Genomic DNA, 8,811 nt, shown 5'->3' with positions numbered 1-8,811 from the left:
TCAATCCATTTTCTCCACTCCATAACATAACGTTCTTGCGAGTGATCTTTCAAATAAGCCGAGATCTTTGCCATCTCTGCCAGGTCAGAAACCTTTAAGGTCCATTCTTCTATAGTCGGCAGTTCCTCCTTCTTCCAGTATTGACCTACTAAGAGTCTTGCTGCCGTAATTAAATTCAACATCAGCTTAGTGTCCACAACCGTAGCATCTGTAATTATTCCCAACAAAAAAAGTTGCGGACAAAACTTTATCCTTTGCTTAAAAATCTTCTGCATATTCCACCAAATTTTTATCCAAAAAACCTTAACCTTTTTACAAGTCCACCATATATGAAAATATGTTGCATCTTCTTCACCACACCTCCAGCATTTAGGCTGATAGTTCGGATACATACTTGCCAGCTTTTTAGGATCTAAATGCCATCTGTAAAACATTTTATAAAAATTTTCTCTTAGATTTTGAGCTTGTGTGAATTTTACGTTCCTCACCCAAATCCTTTCCCATATGTCCATTGTAATAACTTCTTGGATATTTTGGGCCCATTTAATCATACAATCTTTAACAAGCTCTGTTTTTGAGTCAATTTCTATCAAAGCAAGATATATCCGTTTAATATGTGCTGGACCCTGATTTCTGATTTGCTTTATCAGATTTTCATCAGTCATTGTAAAACCATTTTTCTGATCTTCTTTCCACCTGGCCCGTAGCTGAGTATATTGAAACCAAGTCTGAACAATCTTCTCATCTCGCAAGAGGCTATATGGAAGTTTTCCTTTAATGTTTAATATGAATTTTAGATGGTTTATCCATCTATTCTCCTATTGTTCAAGCATTATATCCAAAGTTTTTTGCCTGCTGAATCATACAAAGCTTTACATAGTCATTCTCCAAGTTCAAGTTCAATTACAGTTTATAACGCTTAGCAATAATATGTTCAACACTACCACGCAATAGCATTTCTGATTCATTTTTCACAAAATAAAATCCGTGGCAAACACATCCTTCTCATTCCACCTGCTCTTTAGATTTGAAAGTAGGGTCACCATAATTGAAAGACATTATTTGACTATAGGTCCAACTATCTCACCTCACCACCATTTCTTTTATTTAAAAAAGTTCCTGGGGGGACAGCCAAAGAGGCATCTTTCTAGAGAACTTTATTTTACTTTTCTTCCAAACTCTTGGGATGGTACTTCTAATAAAGTGATTATTATAATCAATATTTGCTTTAATCTTAAGGTAAAGGTAAAGGTTCCCCCGCACATGCGTGCTAGTCGTTTCCGACTCTAGGGGCCGGTGCTCATCTCCGTTTCAAAGCCGAAGAGCCAGCGCTTGTCCGAGGACGTCTCCGTGGTCATGTGGCCGGCATGACTAGACGCCAAAGGCGCACGGAACGCTGTTACCTTCCCACCGTAGTGGTCCCTATTCTTCTACTTGCATTTTTACGTGCTTTTGAACTGCTAGGTTGGCAGAAGCTGGGACGAGTAACAGGCGCTCACTCTGTTACTTTAATCTTATCCTACCATAAATAGCTGTGCCATCAAAATCTTAATTCATGGCCCTCTAACTCAAGTAAACTCCTATTTTGCAGTGTCGCCCACTGTTTTTGCCAGACAAAACAAAAAATCATCATCAAAGTACCATTTCAAATGTGGTAAACCCAAACCTTTCCTTAGCGTCCAGCAATAATTTTTATTTAATTCTTGCTTTCTTCCTTGGCAATATAAACTTAGAGATCTCCATCTGCCATTATATAAATGGAGTATCAGTTACAAGTATTGGTAAAGTCTGAAATAGAAAAATCATCTTGGGTAAAACATTTAATTTAATTACTGAGATTCTATCCAATAATTGTAATGCTAAGAATTTGTTGTTGACCCAAGTCAACAAGTTTATTTCATGACTGAATGGATATTTGAACTTTGATCTTGATAATCTTCAATGTATCAAATGAATCTTAATGTAAGAGGCTATTTCAGCATTGTGGCATGCTTGCTTTTTACTTATATATTTTTTCATTTGACGTCTTCTGCAACCATTTTATAAACAATAAAAGTTACACTTTTATTTGAATCTTACAGACAAAGAGGATGTTAATAAGACCAGTCCAGAAAACTGAGAATAACAAGCAACAATGAAAAGGAAAGCAAATCAAGCTAGAAATCAAAATATTTTGCATTTCCTTCTGAAAACCACACAATTTGTCTTCTTCCCCAGCAAGTGATAGACAAAAGAGAGAAAATCAAGAAAAGGTTTCAAACTGGAAAAAGTAGAGTATGTGGAACTGAAGGATACAAACATAAAAAGGTCAAGGAAGATTATTTTTCTATTCAAAAAATAGGGAAATATCTAAAAGATAGTTGGGAGAGAAAGATCATTTGGGAAGCCACGTTAAGCAGACAGTAATGCCGGCCTCGCCCTAGGAGCAAAAAAACAGTAGCTTCAACCAAACAAGGAATCACACATAATTTTGACATCCTCAAGAGTATCACTGGTGGAAAAGCTCCACCGATGAGCATATCGTCAGAAAGGTGCAGATTTCAAATCATAGATGATTATGAGTAAAAGGATCCACTTTGGAGAAAAGACATAAGTACTCTGAAGATGTCAAAAGCCTTTGTCAGAACAGCTACCTTGTGGTTTATGGAAGGACCCACAAAGTAGTATAGCCACATAATTATTCCCACTTGGTGATACATCACACCAGGGAGAAACCCTTTGAATGCTCTGATTGTGGGAAACGTTTCAGTCAGAACTCTTGCCTGGTGATACATCAGAGGATGCAGACAGAAAAGAAATCATATGAGTGTCCTGATTGTAGGAAAAGTTTCAATGCAAATTCCCACCTCGTGAGACACCAGAGGAGTCACACAGGAGAGAAACCTTTTCAATGTCCTGACTGTGGGAAAAGTTTCAGTCAGAAGTCTGGCCTGGTGATACACCAGAGAAATCACACAGGAGAGAAACCATATGAGTGTCCAGGTTGTGAGAAAAGTTTCATTAGAAAATTCCAGCTCACAAGTCACCAGAGAATACACACAGGAGAGAAACCCGTTGAAACTCTTAATTGTGGGAAACGTTTCAGTCAGAATTATGAACTGGTGATACACCAGAGAACCCACACAGGAGAGAAACGCTTTGAATGCGCTCTTTGTGGGAAAAGTTTCAGTCACAATTCCAGCCTGGTGACACACCAGAGGACTCACACAGGAGAGAAACCATATGAGTGTCCGGATTGTGGGAAAAGTTTCATTAGAAAATTTCAGCTCACGAGTCACCAGACAATACACACAGGAGAGAAACCCTTTGAATGTCCTGACTGTGGGAAAGGTTTCCGTCAGAACTCCTGCCTGGTGAGACACCAGAGGGCTCACACAGGAGACAAATGTTTTGAATGTGCTCTTTGTGGAAAAAGTTTCAGTCACAATTCCAGCCTGGTGATACACCAGAGGACTCACACAGGTGAGAAACCATATGAGTGTCCAGATTGTGAAAAACGTTTCACTCACAATTCCAATCTAGTGAAGCATCAGAAGACACACACAGGAGAGAAGCCCTTTCAGTGTCCTGATTGTGAGAAAAGTTTCAGTCAGAATTATGAACTGGCGATACACCAGAGAAAGCACACAGGAGAGAAACCGTATGAATGTCCAGTTTGTGGGAAAAGTTTCAGTCACAATTCCAGCCTAGTGAAGCATCAGAGGATTCACACTGGAGAGAAACCATTTGAATGTCCTGATTGTGGGAAAAGTTTCAACCAGAATTATGAACTGATGATACACCAGAGAAATCACAAACAAGAGGAAATGTATGAGTGTCCAGAATGTGGGAAAAGTTTCAATCAGAATTCCAGCCTGGTGAAACACCAAAAAATACATACAGGGGAGAAACCTTTTGAGTGTCCTATTTGTGGGAAAAGTTTTAGTCGGTACTGCAGCCTGGTGAACCACCAGAGGACTCACACAGGAGAGAAACCTTTTGAATGTCCTGATTGTGGGAAAAGTTTCAGTCACAATTCCTATCTAGTGAACCACCAGAGGAGTCATACAGGAGAGAAATCCTATGAGTGTGCTGATTGTGGGAAAAGTTTCGTTAGAAAATTCCAGCTCACGAGTCACCAGAGGACTCACACGGGAGAAAAACCGTATGAGTGTCCAGTTTGTAGGAAAACGTTCAGTCACAATTCCAGCCTGGTTAACCACCTAAGGACTCACACAGGAGAGAAACCGTATGAGTGTCCAGTTTGTGGGAAAAGTTTCAGTTAAAATTCCGGCGTGGTTAACCACGTAAGGACTCACACAGGAGAGAAACCATATGAATGTCCAGATTGTGGGAAAACTTTCAGTCACAATTCCAGCCTTGTTAACCACCTAAGGACTCACACAGGAGAGAAACCGTATGAGTGTCCAGTTTGTAGGAAAAGTTTCACTCATAATTCCTATCTGGTGAACCACCAGAGGACTCACACAGGAGAGAAATCATATGAGTGTCCAGATTGTGGGAAAAGTTTCATTAGAAAATTCCAGCTCATGAGTCACCAGAGGACTCACACAGGAGAAAAACCATATGAGTGTCCAGTTTGTGGCAAAACTTTCAGTCACAATTCCAGCCTGATTAACCATCGAAGGACTCACACAGGAGAGAAACCGTATGATTGTCCAGTTTGTGGGAAAAGTTTCAGATACAATTCCAGCTTGGTGAGCCACCAGAAGACTCACACAGATGAAAATCCGTATAAGTGACTAGACTGTGGGGAAAGTTTCATTAGAAAATTCGAGCTCATGACTCACCAGAGGACTCACACAGGAGAGAAACCCTTTGAATGTCTTCATTGTGGGAAAAGTTTCAGTCAAAATTCCCATCTATTGAAACACCAGAGGACTCACACAGGAGAGAAACCCTTTGAATGTCATGTTTGTGGGAAAAGTTTCAGTCGGAATTCTAACTTGGTGATACACCAGAGGACTCATATGGGGGAGACCTTTCAAATGTCCAGTCTATGGATGGTACTTCAAGCATAAGTCACCCCTTATTAAAGACAAGTAATTTGACATGAGGCAAATTTGATGAATTTAGAGAAGGCTTGAATTTTATTTCTGATCTCACATTGAGAGTGTAGGTGACAAACTGACACTTTTAATTCTGGCCTAATCCTTTCTAGTCCACACATCTCAGGTTTAGACCAGTTGGCAGAGAGAAATAAGTCGAAATTGTTAATTTGATAAAAGCTAACTACCTGTTTCTGGTTATCAGCAGAAGTTTTCTGATGTATTTTCTTGCAGAAGTTGTAGAACTCCTCAAAAAGGCTTTTGGTTGATAATTTTTTGTATATTGATTATGGAATTCCCACCTGCAGAGTTTCCATCTTCTACCTTGTCCACTAGATTTTGAGCCCACACAATTCCCAGCCGTCATACAAATAGTCTTAAAGATACAACTGCAATAGGGCCTGCCAATTTCTATTGCATGTTGCAATGGTGGCTAAGCGAGATTACCTTACTGATCTACCCCCACCTCCTTCTCTCCCTGATGAAGCCATTAAGCAAATGTGCAAGTCCTCCCTATCTTTTGAAGTTCTCTGAACCTCAGGTTGGGGAAGGAGGACAGGACATGCATCACTAGGCTGCATGACTACATTGTGGAAGCAGCCATTATTTTCACTGTGTCTGGGATTGAACCCTGGTCCATGTGGTGGATTTGTGGAAGCAGCTGCCATTTTGCCATGTCTGCCTCAACAGAGGAATAGTGTCAAGACAACAAGAAGAAACATTGCTTTACACAGTGCTGGTGACACCACACTTAGAATACTGTGTCCAGTTCTGGTCACCATGATACAGAAAAGTTGTTCAGACCCTGGAAAGTGTGCAGAGAAGAGCAACAAAGATGATAAAGGGTCACTAAATCTTATGATGATGAATTGTGGGAGCAAGGTATATCTAGGACAGACATGTCAAACTCGCGACGTCGCACAACGTATTGGGATGATTTTGACCTTGCCTGCAATGGGGTGGGTGCGGCTTCCAGATGATGTGTCCGGCTCGTGGGCCGGCAGTTTGATACCCCTGGTGCAGGTTATCAAAGGCAATCATTAGGAGGGACATGATAGCTGTCTTCCAGTACTTGAGGGTCTGTCCCCAAGAAGAGAGGATTGACTTATTCTCTAAGGTACCTGAGGGCAGGACAAGAAGAAATGGGTGGAAGCTTGTTGAAATGAGGTCCAATATAGAAGGAGGAAATTTCTGTCAGTGAGGGCAATTAATAGAATAGTTTGCCTTGAGCAGCGGGTTGGATGAGAAGACATCCAGGGGGCCTTTCAAGGCTATGATGCTGTGTTTCAGTGAATTTAGGGGCAGTTTAGAAAATAGGTACAGAGCAGCTCCATGAACTTGCAACTGATAAAGGGGCTTTTTTCTTAAAAAAAGTATTTTATTCAGAAAATTTATATAAAGTACAAAATCCCCCCCAAAAAAGGATTTTTTTCAAAACAAAAGAAAAATAGACAAAACATTTTTTAAAAAATGTGCATTAAAAAAGACAAAAACAGATTTACATGTACATTGAGCATTCATAATTATATTGAAGCAATATTAGTTTTCTGCCCTTGCGAAGCAGGCCCAAAATTCATAAAGTTCTACCTCTTATTTACAACCAATCTGACCTTCCTGTATCTACTATAGAGAGAGGCAAAGTAGTTAACAGGTGAATCAACAGCAAAGTTAAAACATCCACGCACTTTGTTAACAATCTAGTCTTGTGTTTAACTTCTATAAAGTCTAGAACAGTTTTTATTTACCATACAGTAAGTCACCATAGTCATTGTCTCGGATCTATCTGGGATGAAATAATAATAATAATAATAATAATAATAATAATAATAATAATAATAATAATAATAATAATAATAATAATAATAATAATAATTTTATTTGTATACTGCCCTTCTCCCGAAGGACTCAGGGCGGTGAACAGGGCAATACATGTTAAAAGACAAGAATACAAAAATTAAAAGAGATTAAACAAGATGCCCCAAAACTATAACAATAAGTTAAAATACATAAAAAGCAATAAAACCCAAACCCATCACCCATCAGGCCAGGCCGGCTTGTTCAAACAGGTAGGTCTTTAGATCGCGCCAGAAGGAGCGAAGGTCGGGTGCCATACGGAGCTCAACTGGAAGATGGTTCCATAAATCTGGCACGCCCACAGAGAACGCCCTCCCCCTGGGGGCCACCTGTCGACATTCTTTGACCGGTGGCACCCTGAGTAGGTCCTCTCTGTGGGAGCGCACTGGGCGGAGGGAAGTTGATGCCGGCTGCAGGTGCTCCCTGAGTTATTCCGGGCCCATGCCATGAAGGGCTTTGTAGGTCATTACCAGCACCTTGAATCTCACACGGAAGACAACTGGGAGCCAATACAGCTCGCAGAGCAAGGGTGTAACATGGGAGTATCGGGAAACTCCCAACACAACTCTCGCGGCTGCATTCTGTACCAGTTGGAGCCTCCGAGTGGTCCTCAAGGGCAGCCCCATGTAGAGAGCGTTGCAGTAGTCCAAACGAGAGGTCACGAGTGCATGAGTGACCGTGCGCAAGGCCTCCCGGTCTAGATAGGGCCGCAACTGGCGTACCAGGCGAACCTGGGCGAAGGCCCCCCTTTGTTTATTATTAATAAAACTTAAGATTTTGGCTGAAAACAATAAAACAAAATCATAGACCTCTGTTCGTCCATCCATTTCCCCCAAAGAACGAGCCCAAATGGTTTTCCTGTCGGATATGGGAGGTCCGTTCCCTGGTTATCACCAACTTCTTCAGAACGTTCAGTTCATCACCTATCAAGTGTGTTGTCCAAATCTGTAGAATCCACATCCTCTTCAGCCTTCTCCAACCAACCTGCAGTTTCCAAACCATGATAAGGGAGCTATTCAGAAGTGGCTGTGCTTCCCGAGGCAACTTCTTGGGATGAACTGAGTTCACCAAGCCATCCGTTTGGGAGGGAGCCTCCCATTTGTCAGCACTCATAATCCCAAACGCCTCCATCAGTCCCAGAGGAAGGGGACCTTCCAGAGCAGAAATGTTTTTTTTCTCACCATGATCCTTCATGTCCTTCTGGGCAATACACCAGCTGGGTATGTGAAAGAAAAAAATATCACTATTTCTTTGTCTGATTCAAACATCTCCTTGATAGATCTCAGTATTAGAGGACTTATTAAATAAATGAAGGCCTAGGGCCCAGGGGTAGGCAACCTTGGCTCTTCTATGAGTTGTGGACTTCAACTCCCAGAATTCCTGAGCTAGCCATGCTGGCTCAGGAATTCTGGGAGTTGAAGTCCAAGAGTCATAAAAAAGCCAAGGTTGCCTACCCTGGGCCTAGTCCTATTGGAAGTATTAAACCAAAGTTTCAGGAATGGCCAGATGAGCTTGTATCTGATTCAGTTACTGTTAAAATCTCAGAAGTCATGTGTTGGTTGTTTTAAGGTATAAAAGGATGTCATTAAGAGAGCCACTAGCCTTCACAATTTTGACTGCTTGTGCATCTGGTCCTCATTTCAATGATTAATGTATTGTCTGTTCTAAATTTTCAATAAACCTCTGAATTCCAAAGTGAGATATTTTTGATCTGTTTCTCTTGCCATTAATGGATTTTTCCCGATAGTTACGACAACATTTCCTCTCTGTGATACTTCCAGGAAATGACATCCAGATGGCAGATGGCTTTTTTTCTGGGTGTAATACAGATAGTCCTCCCTTACCATTAGCCTCGTTTAGTAACCTTTCAAGATTATGATGCTATTAAAAGAACAGCTTTGCAAACAGT

The sequence above is a fragment of the Vipera ursinii genome, assembly GCF_947247035.1.
Source record: "Vipera ursinii genome assembly, chromosome: 2".
Classification (NCBI taxonomy): Eukaryota; Metazoa; Chordata; class Lepidosauria; order Squamata; family Viperidae; genus Vipera; species Vipera ursinii.
Note: the sequence above shows the minus strand (reverse complement) of the source record.